The 16,447-nt window shown below is 40.5% G+C and overlaps 1 long non-coding RNA gene across 1 annotated transcript in view; it reads left to right on the top strand.

Annotated features, from left to right (window-relative positions):
* The first annotated feature begins 8,256 nt into the window (after positions 1 to 8,256).
* The window catches only part of LOC116694045 (uncharacterized), a 105,552-nt gene continuing 97,361 nt past the window's right edge, over positions 8,257 to 16,447 (top strand). Inside the window, exon 1 of the long non-coding RNA XR_004333062.1 lies at positions 8,257 to 8,346. This is a non-coding gene — a long non-coding RNA (uncharacterized LOC116694045). The remainder of the gene's footprint in view (positions 8,347 to 16,447) is intronic.

Here is a 16,447-nt window from a genome sequence, read left to right as displayed (position 1 = left end):
CACACACACACCACACACACAACACACACACACACACACACACACACACACACACACACACACACACATTCTTAAAGGTCACTTTTAAGATTTCCGGTTTTCGTGTATGTGTTATTTTCTAACCAAGCCAGAAAGCCAAACATATTCCATTGTTTAGACCTTCTTTTTCACTTATTTGTGGGACAACAACATGGGACAGATTTGTTCTGAATTGTGTCGATCTATCATGTCATCTACCCACACTGGAGAAGCTTTAGTCATATTTATTAATTAAAGATTATCTCAGTTGAACCTAATATATCCTACTAGTATTTCCAACAGTGGTACCACATAGAACACGGCTCATCGCTCATCATTCATCCTGTCTTCTTCTCTACTCACCAGCAGTGCACTACACATGCACAAAAACGTCAGTGATTAACAAACCTGCAGTTAGAGGTATGATGGATTTATCCCGATGTGGAATCAGAATGTGGTGAATTGTTTGTTCAGGTTGTAATTAGTGAGCGCATTTATAAAAATTAGCTCACAAAGCTGTTATTGATGGCGTGTAAGGATTGATTGCTGTCAAAAAGCTGATAACAAATGTGTGCGGGAGATGAATGAGGAGTGAAGATTACTGAGCTGGCTCACTCTCTTTGTCTTTTGGCTCAGAGGCATTCCTAGTGTACGATGAAGAGAGTGCTACCTGAAGATACATTGACAGAAACATGAGTTGTGTGTGTGTGTGTGTGTGTGTGGTGTGTGTGTGTGTGTGTGTGTGTGTGTGTGTGTGTGTGTGTGTGTGTGTGTGTGTGTGTGTGTGTGTGTGTGGTTGTGTGTGTGTGTGTGTGTGTGTGTGTATGTGTATGTGTATGTGTGTGTGTGTGTGTGTGTGTGTGTGTGTGTTTTGGAGGCTCATGTGCCAAAATTCTTCATATTTTCTAAAGCAATGGGCCCTTGTTTTCAGAAGGAAATATCCAAAAGCAAGCCTTCCATTTCTAAGCACAGACCATCGGTATTGTTGGCTGTGATGACTATTGTCACGAGCAGATTTTTATCACCTGCACCTTTTATCTAATCTGCATCCAGCATCAGATCTACTTGTCAAATGCAAATCCATCGGAATCCCTTGTTAATCTCATATCAGTCTATTTCTGTTTAAAGGTACAGAAATAGTTGTATTTTCTTTAATGCCAAGAGATCGATGAGCAGATTGATTCTGCTCTTACACATGAGATTGGGATTGATCCTCCTATCAAACTCTTGGCAAGAAAGTGAAACACTTTAACAGTTCTATGCAGCAAAAGTTTATATAACTAGCATTTTGTATGAAGGCCAAAAATAAATTTAGAGTTTTTCCAGATAGATTACATATTTGCTACAATATTTATATGAACTGTCTGAATGTTTGGTACAGTGCTCGTCTGCATATAAAAAAAATGAGAAGATAAATATTGGTTAGACACAGCTTAAAAACATTACAAACATGGAACCAGCTATCACAACCCAACCCTGTATACCTCAGTGTAATGATCTGTAATACGAGCATTTAACTCAGCTGAACACAGCTCCTACCAAAGTCATTCTGAAAAGTATGCCAGACATGTAGGTCTGTGGGCCTACTTCACATATGATTTAATTGAGAGCAGCTCAGGTAATGGTTAACGAGAGTTTAGCAAGAAGGGGAAGCATTTGACATTTAAGCATCTTATTCAATCATTCCTATTAAACTCCTTTCAAATGCTTCATACTTTTTATATTGGGTAGCAGGATGGCATCACTGTAGTATTGAGAATTTCTGTGTGAACAGTAGTTGTGGCTAATATTTATAATGGAGGCGCTCACATCTATGTGTTATGAAAAGATATGTGATCCCGGTCATTACTGACCAGGGCCTCTTCTCTGAGACATGTACCCAGACCCATGAAGTCACTGCTTGTGCTTTGTGAATGTATTTTGATTAGACATTAGATCTCGGTCATTACTGATCCATCTCTCTATTAGTTCTGTATATCATTTCATCTCTCTCTACTGTGATTGCTTCCACATGCCAAGCCCCAGGCGCCACAGGCCCACACAGTCTTTGGGTGTGTGTGTGTGGGGGGGTTCCGGAGCCCCTATAATGGCATTAGGCAACCATGGAGTCCACCTGGATGCATCAGTGGATGGGACACAGAAGAGGTGGGTGGTTGGTGGGATAACATGACGGTTGTTAGGGTAGGATGAAGGGTGGAGGCGTGGAGGACGGATTGAGGAAAGAAGGGGATTTGGGCGGACACATCCTTGGGCTTGCTTAGTACTGATGAAATAAATTTGAATCATGGGGATGGACAGAACTAGAGAGCATATTTATAGTGGCAGGGGATTTCAACCACACTAACCTGAAGACTGTTTTGCTCAAATTTTACAAGAATGTGATCATTAAAACAAGGAACAACAAAACACTGGACAAGGTGTATACAAATGTTCCCGGAGCCCATAAAACCCAGTCCTCACCTCATTTTGGACAGTCTGACCATCTATCCCTGCTCCTGACACCAGCCTACAAGCCCAACATCAGCAAGAACAATCCTCAGGTAAAGACCGTGCAGATCTGGACTGCAAAAGCCTCCTCAGACATTGCCACATCAAATAAGCAAATTAAAATGCTCCCCAACCAGAAGCCCTTGTTTAACAGCAGGGTGAGGGAGCTGCTCGAAGGCAGGGACACAGCGCTGAGCTCAGAGGACAGGTAGGAGTACACGAGGGTGAGGGCCAACCTACACAGAGGCATCACACCTGCAAAGCGGAAATACAAACAACGCATTGAGGATAACTTCAATGACAACAACCCTGTGCAATGTGGCAGGGTGTAAGGAACATTACTGGCTACAAACAGAGCAACAGCAACTCCACGTCAACTGACCCTTCTCTCCCAGACCAGTGTCGTGGAAGTTTCTTGTACAGCGAGAGAGACACACACAAGGAGAGAGCCAAAAGTCATACACCCTGAGAGGCATTTGGGAATACCTATGAATAGTCAACAATACATGGATATTATAGAAGGATACATATGAAATCATTGCTTGAATGTAATTTTCCCATTACACCGCCTAAAAACCTACTTTGCCCGTTTTGAGGACTCCAGGTCCAGCTCCAACAGGGGACCGGACCCACATACAAGCGCCACCTCTCCAGAGTGCGATCAGCAGCTCACTCTTTTGACCTACCAGGTAAAGAGAGCACTACACAACATAAACTGCAGCAAAGCAATGGGGCCTGATGGCGTTTTGGGTACAGGGATTATGGTGGGGGTTTTCAGACAAGTGGGGAGGGGGGACCCCACTTGTCTGAAAACTGCCACCATAATCCCTGTACCCAAAACCTCAGCCATCACAAGCCCGAATGATTACCGGCTGGTGGCCCTCATACCGGTGATCATGAAATGCTTTGAGAGACAGGTACTGCCCCACATCCCTCCTGACCTCGATTAACACCAATTTGCATACAGGTCCAACAGATCCACTGATGATGCCATCCCCATAGCACTGCACATAGTCCTCACACACCTGGAAACCCCCAACAGTTATGTAAGGATGCTATTCATTGACAACAGCTCTGCATTCAACTCCATCAAACCAGACAAACTGATCAACAAACTACAAACACTGGGTCTGGGTGACCTTCTCGGTCAGGGGATTAAAGACTTTCTCACCAATAGTCCCCAGAGTGTCAGGATCAGCCATCACACCTCCTCGAGGATTATCCCCAACACCGGCGTCCACCAGGGCTGCGTCCTCAGTCCAGCCCTCTACTCTCTACCCTCTACCCACGACTGCACCCATTCCCAAAACTCAAAACACTCTCATCACATGTTGAGGAGTCTTTCTTTTGGTGTTTTTCAGAGTCAGTAGAAGTGTTTCTTTACTTTCCTAATTTTCTTATAACTGTGACCTTGTCTACCGCCCTTAATCTGTTATTGTCTTTTCAACCTTTTAACAGGTGCATGTTCATTAATTGTTCATGGTTCATTGAACAAGCATGGAAAACATTGTTTAAACCCTTTTATAATGAAGATCTCTAAAGTTATTTTGATTTTTACTAAAGTATATTTAAAATACGGTGTCCTGAAAAAGGGGTATTTCTTTTGTTGTTGAGTATATTTGATATTTTTTACCCTATGCTGCTATTTGGAAAGGATGGCTCCAACAGAATTTTGTTGTATTGCATACAATAACGATCTAGCTAACTATCTTCTAGCTTGGGCACCTTTATACATAATGTATATGTAAACATTTGCTACATGCACACTAGATGTAGTGTAAGTCTGCATGTTTCCAGTTAACAGTGAATATATTTGTGTGCTGGGAAACACGGATTACTCAGCGATTAGAGTGTGTTTGATGGCATGACGTTGTTTGAGTGAATTCAGCCCTTACCTGATAGTTCTTACAGACAGGATATGTTTCATATATCCATAATAAGCACAGGGGAGCTTTGGTTGTCAGTTCTACCCCAAGTGGAGTGTACATCTGCCCAAATGATCTGTGTCGAGAAAAGCACAGGAGAAATGAGAAAAACAGCTGCAGGCGTTCATGAACACACAAAAACAGTCTCACCACCATTTTCCACTGAAAATGGCTCGCAGTATGATCAAATGACAGACAAACTGGCAATTTACTCTGCTCGTCTCTCTGGCTAGCTGTCCTGGTAGTGGTAGGAAGCCAGAGGCGTCGGTGATGAAGCAGACCCCAAACTTTAGAGGAGAAGGAGAATAACAGGCCTACAACAGAGACCATTTTGAATTGCTATATTTTGATTTGTGGCATCCTTTCTTGGAATAAATTGGGGAATATTGTTTTTTTTCTAATAAGGTTCCTGACTGTTTAAAGTCAAGTCCCTGAGCCAGTTGGACATTTTCCTTTTGTTTGTTATTTATTTACAATTCTACATGGTTTGGTGGCAAATGTCCAAGAGGTGCAAAGAATTGTTACATACCCAAGCCATAATTAGTGCTTTTTCATTGTAATAATTTGTTTCCATTAAAATTGAGAACATTTGTTGGCACAGCTTTTTTTGTTTTGCCTCTTACTACTTTGTCAGGTTACATCATTAACCCAGTGAATATCGCATGTAGTTTTGATTGCCATCAAAAAGAAATTGCTCAGAGAACTTTCCGCCCAGTGAACAGCTCCATTCTCAGATAACAACACTCAGCAATTGCCCAGCCAGCTGAGACAAGCTTGTGAACACAGTCACCCAAACTGACTGAACAAGGTTAAAGATATTTGGTTTCTTGGGTGTGATAAAAAGGTTTAATGGCTATATCTTTCTGCTTCCACAGTTAATGGTAACCTAAGAATAATGTTCACAGTGATTTGATAAGAACCAAGTACTATACAGGCTTTGGCACTGGATCTTTCTTGGCTTGATTGTCACTATTTTGCACTAGTAAGGTGCTGGAGAGCAGCAGTGCATCCTCGTGCGCAGCTAGTGTTTGTGCTGAACCCAATCGATTCGGTCTGTTCCAGAGATTCATCCCTATGTTTCTCAGGGAAAGAAAATGTTCAGTACATAGACCCTGGAAAAGGAGGCCTGTGGACCTTTAAAAATAACTTCCCAATACTACATACGGAGCACAGCCAATCCACCTTGATTCAAACCATGTGCATGAAACAGGATAATGCTTTTTTGTGAACACAGTCTATAAAGAATAGGGTTTGTAATTGGGCATATGCAGTTTTCTTGTCATTATGAATTTAGATTCAGTGTGGCCAGAGGTCTAACTGGAAAGCTCTCATTTTGCGGAGGGGGACTGATTTTCGTCTGAATATTTAGATGGGAAGACTACAATGGTTGTAAATAAACAGAGTTTGTGTGACACTTTCCATCCACTAGCTACATACATACTCATCAGTAAAACCTCATCAGCTACATAGTCTTAAATATGTTTTTAAGGTCAGAAAGGTGATGAAAACCTGCAAAAAAACATCTTTGTGTTTGCTTTTCTAGATCACCTGTTAGTGTTCCATTTTATGCATCTCTTTTGTCTTTTAGGCCAATCGGTTCTGGCCATTGGCTGTTACTGTTGTAGGGAATTGAGGACCAAAATGCAGAGACAATGGCAGGCAGGCAAGAGAAGTTCAATACTAAGGGAAGCAAAAACCAAAGGCCAAAATCCCAGAAAAGTTCACAGAGAAAAGGATAGCCAAAAAACAGGGACAAAGAAGCCACAGGGAAGATACAGGAGCACACAAACAAACACACAAAATGAGGGGCGCACGGACACTAAATACACAGGGTACCGAGATAACGAGAGGCAGGTGACAAGTGGGCTGGGAAACAGGCGGAAAACATTAGGTAATCACAGGAGCGGGGAAAACACAGGAAGTAAAACTAGAGACAAGACAAGACAGAGACCCAGACTTCAAAATAAAACAGGAAACAGAGAATACAGACACTCACACAAGACAGGAACAACAACACAAGACCAGGGAGGAAACACAGAGAAATCACAGAAAACAGAACAAAGAAACAGGATGAAAACCGAAACCATAGCATCGGCACAGAGGAGCATACCCTTACCCTTGTTTACCACCATTCATATACCCCTTGTCCTCTTTTGACCTAGATGCACATTGTGGCTTTTTCTGTGTACATATTGCATAGCTTGTATGAGTGTCTCAACTACTGTACTGTAATTGCCCACAATGTCTTCCATATGTAGTTGTTGTGTTCTGCCATCATATAGTTCTTCTCAAGATTGTCAGAGCTTGAAAAACTGAGATGTCTTCTAGCCGGCTCGTGGACACGAGCCTCCTTTTCACTGCGTAATGTCCTCATGACTTGCACAGACAAAATGTGTCTGTCCACAGACACAAAGGGGATGCCTTTCCTAGAAAACCTAATCACCAAAAAATGAGAAAAGTGCAAGCAGATGATATTCTTTTGGAAAGAGTGATATGTTTACACTTCTGTTTACTCTGTTTTCACTTACACTGGTCTTAACTTTGTAATCTTAAACTTAACTTGCTTTATGACCAGAACCCGATGCATTTCATACTTTTGTCAGCCAGTTGAATTCAGTTCAATGTGCCCCCCCTCACCGAACAAAAAAGACCACACTACCAGTCGCATCACTGTGCATTAGATTCAGGTTCACCATTATAAATCCATTTGAAAGTTTTGGTTTTTAAGTTTTGATTTAATTTTCTCAAACTCAACCCGAGATACAATTTACAGTTTTTCACTATCCAGCTGGGCTGAGTTCAGTTGGAATTAAGATGATGTGCCTAGCTTTTTCTGTAATATGAGTCATTGTGAGCATTTCCATAAATATATCACTCTTTGCTGGAGGCTAGGAAGATTTTTTTTGTTTTTTTGTTCCTCAAACCAATGCCGATTCAAGGACCTTGCAAGCACTAACAAGCAGCTGTGTCTATCCTTACCTTACTAGTCTCTAAATCTCAGAATCCAGCTTTCTTCTATTGAGTAAAGCTGACTTTTATCAAATATTTTGCTGTTTTTAGTGAAATGTAAAACACTGATATCATATTGCTTTTTTTGCTCTACTCAATAGCCGTGAATAAATGAAAACAGTGATGTCTTAAGAACACATTTTCCTCCCCCGATTGATAAGAAGGGACAGATTTAGAGTAAACAGTGAGAGCCATCAGTGTAAGCTACTGTGTTTTCATTGGCATCCTCACACTGTGTGGAGCTCTTGAGTGTGATTGACACAGTGCGGTTGCCATTGCTTCATGCATCATTCCAAAACATTCAGATTTTTTGATTTTATTTAATGTTGATCATGGAAATCTTTTAATTAGCTGTTGCTGTACATGAGTCTTTTTTGTGACTTAACAGTGATCCTAGTATTGGGCATACTGTTGCTTACCGCTGCAATGCATGGGCTGGGCTGTATTGTTGTCATTTTCCTGATTGATTTATATTGTGTGGCATTGTTTATCTTGCTAGAGATATTCAGGGATTCCATTTGACTATTGAAGTGTGTCCAAGAAACACTTAAATAGTCTGAAGCAATCCTTCCGTTTCATGGTCAACTTTCTCATGGAGTGGGAAGACACATTGGGGTTATGGGAGTTGCTTTGTTGGGATCTTCTAAGCGATTATTTTTAAGTAAATAGTGCGGCGCCCTCCAGTTGTGTGTTTGTCTTTCATCCAGATATATGTGTGTACCCTTGTTCCTCTGCCAGCAGCACTACTGTCTTTTTTAAATATCAAACTCATTGAGTGCTGTAATGAGCCAGTTGTGTGTGTAACATTTTTTTCTACTCTTGTCCCTGATAGGAGAGTGTGACCAAGCAGCAGAGAGCAGCTGAAGAAAGAGATACAACCAATACAGAAACTGCAGTAACATAAACAGTAAGTGCAGAATTATTTAAGCATGTATTAATGACCAATTATTAATGCATTTCATGAATACCTACCACATATATCCTTCGTGCTTTATGTGATTTATGCACACTTATGCTGTGTTGTATACATCCCCAATACACGGAAATAAAGAAGTTGCAATGCAAGTGACATATGTTTGTCATAATGCACAAATAAGTATTATGTACAGTATGTATAAATATTTTAGAACGTTTCATTATACCATTCAAATGCAATAAATGTCAAAACACTTTTACAAATAAATACAATTGAAACAAAGTAATACATATATTGTATATTTCCATTTTGGAGTTTTTTAGGGGCCCCAAGTACCAAAGGTGCTTTGAACAATTCAGGTTAAAATGGACAGGTACCAGGGAAGATGGTCTATTATCCATTTGTGATATTCATGTATATCATATGTGATGTCATTAGTGATAGTTAGGGTTCTTGAGAAACACAGACTTATGCAGAATTATGAATTATGTGTTAAAGCAACACTCAAAAATATTTGAGAATGAAAAGGGGCTCGGAAGTTTGTTGCTTGCTTATTTGTGGATAAAGGCAGCGGTAGTCATCTTGTATTCACAGCAGTTATTATTATTCCAATGGCGATCCAGAGTCACGGAGAAAATCATGTCAAAACATGTTAAAAAATGTCCATAGATATTTCTGTTCCACTAAGTCCACTGATCCCAATCATCCACTTCTCCACTGTTAAACCTGATGTTCAGTCTGTTCCAAAAAATCATTGTTTCACCATAAATCGCTAAATAGTCTACTTCCAGCAAAGCTTCAGATTTACCGAGGCAAAAGCATGACAGGGAAAAAGCAGCGTGTTTGGATCATACTGAACATATGAATCATAGGTGGAGCAGTAGATAATTCTGCATGAGGTTTAATACTTAGTTTTGACAAAAGCTATGTGCAATTGTTTGCTACTGATCGTCAACTTAGTCAATTTGACTTAATCTTTTAGAAGAAAAATAATCAAGTTAATTACCATTATAGAAACAAAAGGATAGCATCATATGTAAAGAGCAAAGAGAGAGGATTCTCAGTGTGAGCTGAGAATGTAAGATTTACTAGGTAGCTGACACGAGTCTTCTTGGAAAACATGAATTTTCAGCCTATGACAGGGAACATAATGTAACATCACACAGTCGGCCTACTGAGAGACTATCATGACCCTTACACAGCATACTGTCAAAGCACTATGGCTGTCAATCATGCTCTTCTTGAAAAGTCATCATTATGGTTAAGGAATGCAGTCTTTTTCCATTCTTCCTCTGTTGGTAGGCTCAGGGTAGTCTGGATCAGTGACAGAACATTTCCAGTAGGGGAAAAAATAGATACAGCATAGTATCGCGATATTTCCCGTGGGAATACTGTATCGATACACAGACACCAAGTATCGATCTTTTATTATTTAAATTGAACATGAGAATTTTACTTTTTGGTAGTAGAATAATTAAATCGATTGCTTATTCGGTCCACCAGATGGCGCTGTTTGTTTTCTGGCGAGGTCAGCGGGGTGACTGTCAGCGTGCAGGAGGATGTAGATAAATTAAACATGGCAACATCAGAGAAAGAAATCAGAAATGTACCGTCTGCGTTTAAATCAAGTGTTTGGAACTTTTTCAACAAGGAGGGGACAACTGAGATGCATATGAGACATGGGATTTGCAAGGAGTGTCGTATGCAAATAAAATACTCAGGGAATACCACCAACATGAGGGCTCATCTCACACGCCAAGTTCCAGAGTTAGCGTTAGCCAAGAACGGTAAAGCTAATGCTAAACCAGCTCCACCGAAAAACCAACCAACACTGGACACACTTAGCTTGACAAAGCTACCTCCAAATTCAAAGCGAGTGAAGAAAATAACTCAAGACATCGCCTACTTCGTGTGCAATGACCGGCGTCCATCCAACGGTGTGGAAAATGAGGGATTTTGTCACTTGCTAAAAACACTGGAACCAAGGTACGTAACTCCGTCGCGCCGCTTTTTCACGGATACAGCCGTACCCAAACTCTACAGAGAAGTTAAGCTTAAAGTTCAGGAAAGTTTAAAAACAGCAGAACGTGTTGCATTGACTTGTTATGAATGGACGTCACGGTCAGTGGATTCCTATGTGACTATTACAGCTCATTATCTCACAGAAGACTGGCAACTGCTGTCTCACGTTCTCCAAACTAGACCAGTACACGAAAGTCACACCGGGGCGAACATTACTCACCGTCTGCAAAATGCACCACGAGAATGGGGGACTTGTAAAATGGCCGTTGCAAAGACTACGAAAAGATTTACATTAAAATGAAATGTTAAATTTAAATAAAATGCAACATGTACTCTTAAAGTAAACAAAACGTGCTACGTTTGCTGCCAACCTTAGTACTAACAAAAGTTCGAAAACATTTTGTGTGCGCAAAACACTTCACGTGGAGTTGTCCCGCTTGTCACCGACAACGCTTCTAAAATGGCCGTTGCCATTCTGTTAGCGGGACACCTCCACATCAAGTGTTTTGCGCACACAAAATGTTTTTGAACTTTTGTTAGTACTAAGGTTGGCAGCAAACGGTAGCACGTTTTGTTTACTTTAAGAGTACATGTTGCATTTTATTTAATTTTAACATTTTATTTTAATGTAAGGCTACATGTTTTATTTTAAATTCAACAGTTAATGTTTTTCTAATTCCCTAGGGGCTGAAGGGCTGAAGTTGTATTGTAAAAATATACCTGTTGGTATTACAGTCTAGTCCACCTTAATTATATGCAAACAGTTCAGTTTGCCAGGTGTATACAACATTTATAACATATTCATGAAAGTGTTGGCTAGTTAGTCAGCTTGACAGTCACATTTTACAGCAATACAATTCATGTGAGATGAACAAACAGATGTTGACAACGGTTTCCTTTGGGGACAAAATAATGAAGTTGGGAAACAAGGTACTAAAATTGCACTATATCGCAGAATATTGTAATATGTGTAAAATCGCAATAATATCGTATTGTGACCCAAGTATCGTGATACTATTGTATCGTGGTGCCTCTGGTGATTCCCATCCCTAATTTCCAGGATAATGCCTCACATCCGGGCCCGGCGCTGCCAGATGTTCTGCCGGATGTCCCTCTCCTTCCGCTCTCTGTGTGTTGCCTCTCTCAAACTCTTTTCAATTCGGGAAACAACAACCTTCAAGCTAGCAAGCTACACGCTAAAAATGGCAAGTCCAAATTTTAACAAGGCAGGCCCGCTTGGTTCCTTTAGGAAAGGATTGTAAAGATTTATGAAGAATATGTTTATGGCATTTACTATCTAACTGGGACTATTGGGACCAATTGGCGGGATTGCTGTGGATGAAATTTCATTTAATATTTTATGTGGCGTTTTCTTTTGCGGGGTGCCAATGTTCCACCAAAAGTTCCTTCCAAAGACTATTTTGCAGAGGGACCATCGCTGTGTCCGGAGTTTAGTGACCCCAAGACCATTGTGATTGGTTTAAAGAAATGCAAATAACCCTGAGCGTTTCCTTCTCCTATCCAGGAATGTACAGTATGTGTGGTACAGCCTGACCTTTCTCCGCAACGCTGTGGAGATAATCTGGTTGGCAATGCAAGACTAGACTCAGGGCAAGTCACTAGCCATTTGTTCAGAATGTCCCACAGGGATTTTTTGTGAAGCTCTTGTTGGATTTTACCAGCAAGCAGCTTCACACATGACCAGCATAGCCTCACAGCTCTCTTGAGTGCTCTATACAGTGGAAACTGGTAAACTGAGGAGTAACTGGAGGAGAGCAGGCCAGTATATTCAACAGTGGTGGTCTTGGATGTCAGGTCCAGCCACTAGGGGGCAATGGTACAGTGATGGTGAGGTGGTGAAATTGTTTAGATATACTAAAAGCCGTTGATGATCTACTTACAGGTAATCTTATATGATACATAAACACTGACATGTTGATCCTGTACTGACTAATTGGCAAGTATTTTGAAACAGTCATTGATATGCTGTTATGGGTAACTGATCCCTTGTTGAACTTCACCTTTGAATCAGATTTTATGATCGTAGCCCTCAAAAATATGTTTGCATGCTAATCAATCTGAATCTCTAAATTGCTACCAGGTAGGATGTGCCCCTCTTCTTCTACGAAAAACAGCCTGCAGATCGCAGGAAAATACATAATTGATGAAATTAACGTAGAGGAAATCCGCAGAATATGAACACCAGGTTTCAGATCAGTTTCGGGATCTACTTCCTTCGGGCCTTAAGGTCCCTCTCACACAGTTTACAGAGCACAGTATTAACAACAATGTAAAGCTGAATAGTATAAAGTAGCTTAAGAAAAATACATTTTCTTTTTACCTGAAGTGAATCTTGATGCATTTTTAAATTCCTTGAATTCTGCTTGTCATTGCAGAAAGGAGTTTTTATTGATGAAACGAATGAAAATACATTTTGAGATTGGTACTTTAACTCTTCCATTATTTGGTTATTTTTGATTATACTTACAGGTCATATTTACAATGCAAATATGTATTTGGCATATTATCAAACAACACAAGTTTGGAGGCCAGACTGGGATCTTTACCAGAAATTGTTATAAACATACCACAAGCACAAACAACAATCCATTTTTGAGTTATACAAACTGTGTTTGATTTGTTTTTTTTGTAACACGCATTAGTCCAACGTTTGGAAATTTATATTAATGAAAGGTTCTATGCCATTAGGCACAGAGCTCCAATATTAAAAGTTCACATTTGAATAATTGATAGCAGATGTATGGCAACAAAGTTAGCACTGAAGCACCGCAAGCATTACAACCATTGTCCAGTCTGGTATATTTGTGCATTGTTTCTGTGCGTTAAGGCATTGTCAACACCGTGCACGGTGATAATCGTGTTAATGATAGCACTGCCAGACAGGAGGCAGAGCTGTGAATGCGGTGTGGTCTTATGGTCGTATTTTACAGGCAAGTTTCACTTCTTTTTCTCAATGGATCATTACCCCAATGTGTGCAGTGATTTATGAGCTACGTTACAAATGCTGGGAGCAGTTCCTGTCTGGGGGCTGACATCCACCCACTGATTGCCACTATTTGTCTATGTGCATGTGTGTTTGTGTGTGTATTATGCGTGAGCGTGGGCATGACAAAATGGGAGCAGGACTGCTGTAAAGGCTTGTCAAAGCCAATGTGTCTCTTTCAGTCAGTCTGAAGGCGGGTGATTGTTTCCCTGTATGCATGTGTGAGACCTGTGTCCTATCAGATCTAGAGTTCCTCTCCTGGTAACTGAATACAGTAATGTCTCACTTTGCTGGGTGCTGATGGATTACATTTTAAACAGATTTTAGAGCTAATATTTGGATGAAAAAAGTAACCAAAGGCTGAACAAAAACCTGCAAAGAGCAGCACCTTGGTGTTTTCTCAGATTAGTGGTGTGAATGTGCTCAGCTTTGTGTCTTTTGTGTGGAGGTTTACTCCGTCTTACCTATGTTGGGCGAGGTTGAACGTGTTTGTTTGGACAGTTCTGGATTGTACATTAGCCACAATGAATCTCTGTCAGCTCACATCATCCACTGACAGAATACCTTGGAAACTATATTAGCCTGTCACTGATGCATATCTCTCCATGTGCATGTGTGTGCATGTTTTTGTATACGTATCATTATGTGTATGTATTGTTTATGGCAATATGAGTCATCACTGGATACGTTCGCCTGTGTAGATGTTTTCATTGTAGCCCTAAATAGTTTGCATTGGTTACATGAAAAAAAGGCATTCCAGAGATTCATTATGTATATGGCAGTGTGAGTGAAAGCGCTGCATGCCCTTTTAGGTCAGTACAAGAAGCGATGCGTTTGCTGGCGTATGGAAATTGCAGGTGTTCGTCAAGCTTTTATCAAGGTGTTTTGGATACTTTTGTGTGTGCTTGTTGTCTCGCTCTCTCTCTTCTCATATGTGCTTGTGTTTGTGTGTCTGAATGTGGACCACCCAAAGCCTTTGAGGTCATAACAATAACAGGTCCACTTCCTTCCAGTGATATGGCATTAGTTTCACTCGAAGGGCTGTAGACGGGTTTGTCGCTATCAGTCCACATCGGAACAACAACAGCCACACTGTTTAGTGGACTTGTCACAGCTGTGCAGTAGGTTATTCCCCCTCCCAGTGCCTTTATCTACATTTGTAGAATGTATACATATATATACAGTACATTCTACAAATGTACAGATGCAGCCTCATATTCAGAATGAAAGGTCTGGTGTTCTTGAAAAGCACCCACAGAGCTCATCCATCTTCCAACAGATGTTTATACTTAATGTTGCAATTAGTCTTTTATTTTTTTCTCTAGCCCATCCTGCAAAATGTGATGTTTTGAAATATCTTCTCTTGCTGTTTTAGACCGTTTCTCTACTTGTTTTGCATCATAACTTCAGCGTAAACAACATCCTCTGGTCAGGCAGCTTTTTCATTTTTTAGTATTTAAAAAAAAAAAATGTTGCTCTTCTTTCTCCTTCTGGTGACCAAAAGTACGCCGTTGTAATTAATATGATAATATGTGTGGTGGCATAGTTTTTTCCAGGCATATACCATATTAACTGGAGGTCTGAATGAGGTTTCAGCTGGAAACACTGAGGATAGAGGCCGAGTACAGTTTCTCTTGGCTAGTTTAAGGAGGGGAAAAAAATGTTATTATATTTTGGAGAGAAGAGCTCTTTACCCACAGCAAGAACTATTCCTATTTGCTCAGATAACTGTGTGAAAAATGCAGCTTAGTGCAATGTTTGCAGGTGTGGAACAGGATTGATAGTGTTTCAGTTCACCTTTAGCTCCAAGACAATTCTGCCTTGTCTGACTTCATCCATGAAGCTGGTTTATCTAACATGCTAACAAGCATGGTATGGGAACCACAGAAACTAAACTTTAGCTTCATCTTAATGATTTATTGCATCACACAGTTTGGCCTCAGGAATCAAGTGCGCTAATGCGTTTGATCAAAAGGGAATTCCTTTGCTTTGCTTCTTATGCTTTGAAACATTGTTTTCAGACACTCTTCAAATTGGTTTCTCAACATCCCAACTCTAATAGGCTGTTTATGTGCGAGGGGATGATTTACAGTGTTAAATGACAGTGGAGCTCACATCTGTGGTTAAACTGGGTGCAATATACTACTCAGATGCCCATGGTTGCCAGTTCCCCAGTCTAGACGGGGTAAACACCAGGCTTTATAGACCTGCTGACTGACAATCACTGATGATTGGGTTTGTGTGATATGAGAGGCAGGGTCAGTTAAAATGATTGACAGCTAGTGGCATTCTTTGTGTTTGCTTGTTAGTGTTGGGGGGGGGGGGGCATTTCTTTATGGCTGACATGAACTTAAAGCACTTTCAGTAAGGAGAAAAAAGAGGGTTTCACCTGCTCAAGCTGTTATGAAATGATCAACACAAATTCTCCTCATAAATGTCAGGTGAATGGGGATACAGTGATATAATAGGCATTTATCTCTGGTGTACCTTTTGAGTTATGAGAAGAACCTTTTGCACAGCCAACCAAAACATCCATAACACAGCTGATGAATCATACTGGTTTGAAGGCAGATAACAAAGGCCCTGGGACCTTCCCAGGAAAGAAAGTGTTGGTCTTGATTTGCTCCAAGATCCCCAGATCCCACATCTCTCTCGCTGTGCTTGGTGTGGTTGCTGTGCATGCTTGCTGCAAAACTTAGGATGGTGATGGTAATTATTCTTGTTGTTATTTATGTGTTTTGCTTTCGGAATTGCTGTGATCTATGGCGGAGGCTGGTTCCCTTGGGGTGCCTGTTATCCAGTGACAGTGCTGTGATGGGGTTCACAACACTGGTACTGGATAACAGGTATCCTTACTGTCATTAATACACAGATTTATTGACATTCACTTACACTCAAGTGCTCAAACAAATATTGTTTAATCCCATTATACTGGTTTCTCTTATAACTCATACTTTACAAATACTGCCTGCTTTGTATTGAATTGTAGCTACACCCATATTTTAATTTGTCTCAGTTGCTAATAACTATCATTGTAATGATCTTTGATGATCCCAATGCATGGCT

This window comes from Etheostoma spectabile, chromosome 8 (genome assembly GCF_008692095.1).
Source record: "Etheostoma spectabile isolate EspeVRDwgs_2016 chromosome 8, UIUC_Espe_1.0, whole genome shotgun sequence".
In the NCBI taxonomy this organism is placed as follows: domain Eukaryota; kingdom Metazoa; phylum Chordata; class Actinopteri; order Perciformes; family Percidae; genus Etheostoma; species Etheostoma spectabile.
This window is presented reverse-complemented; position numbering and strand designations above follow the sequence as displayed.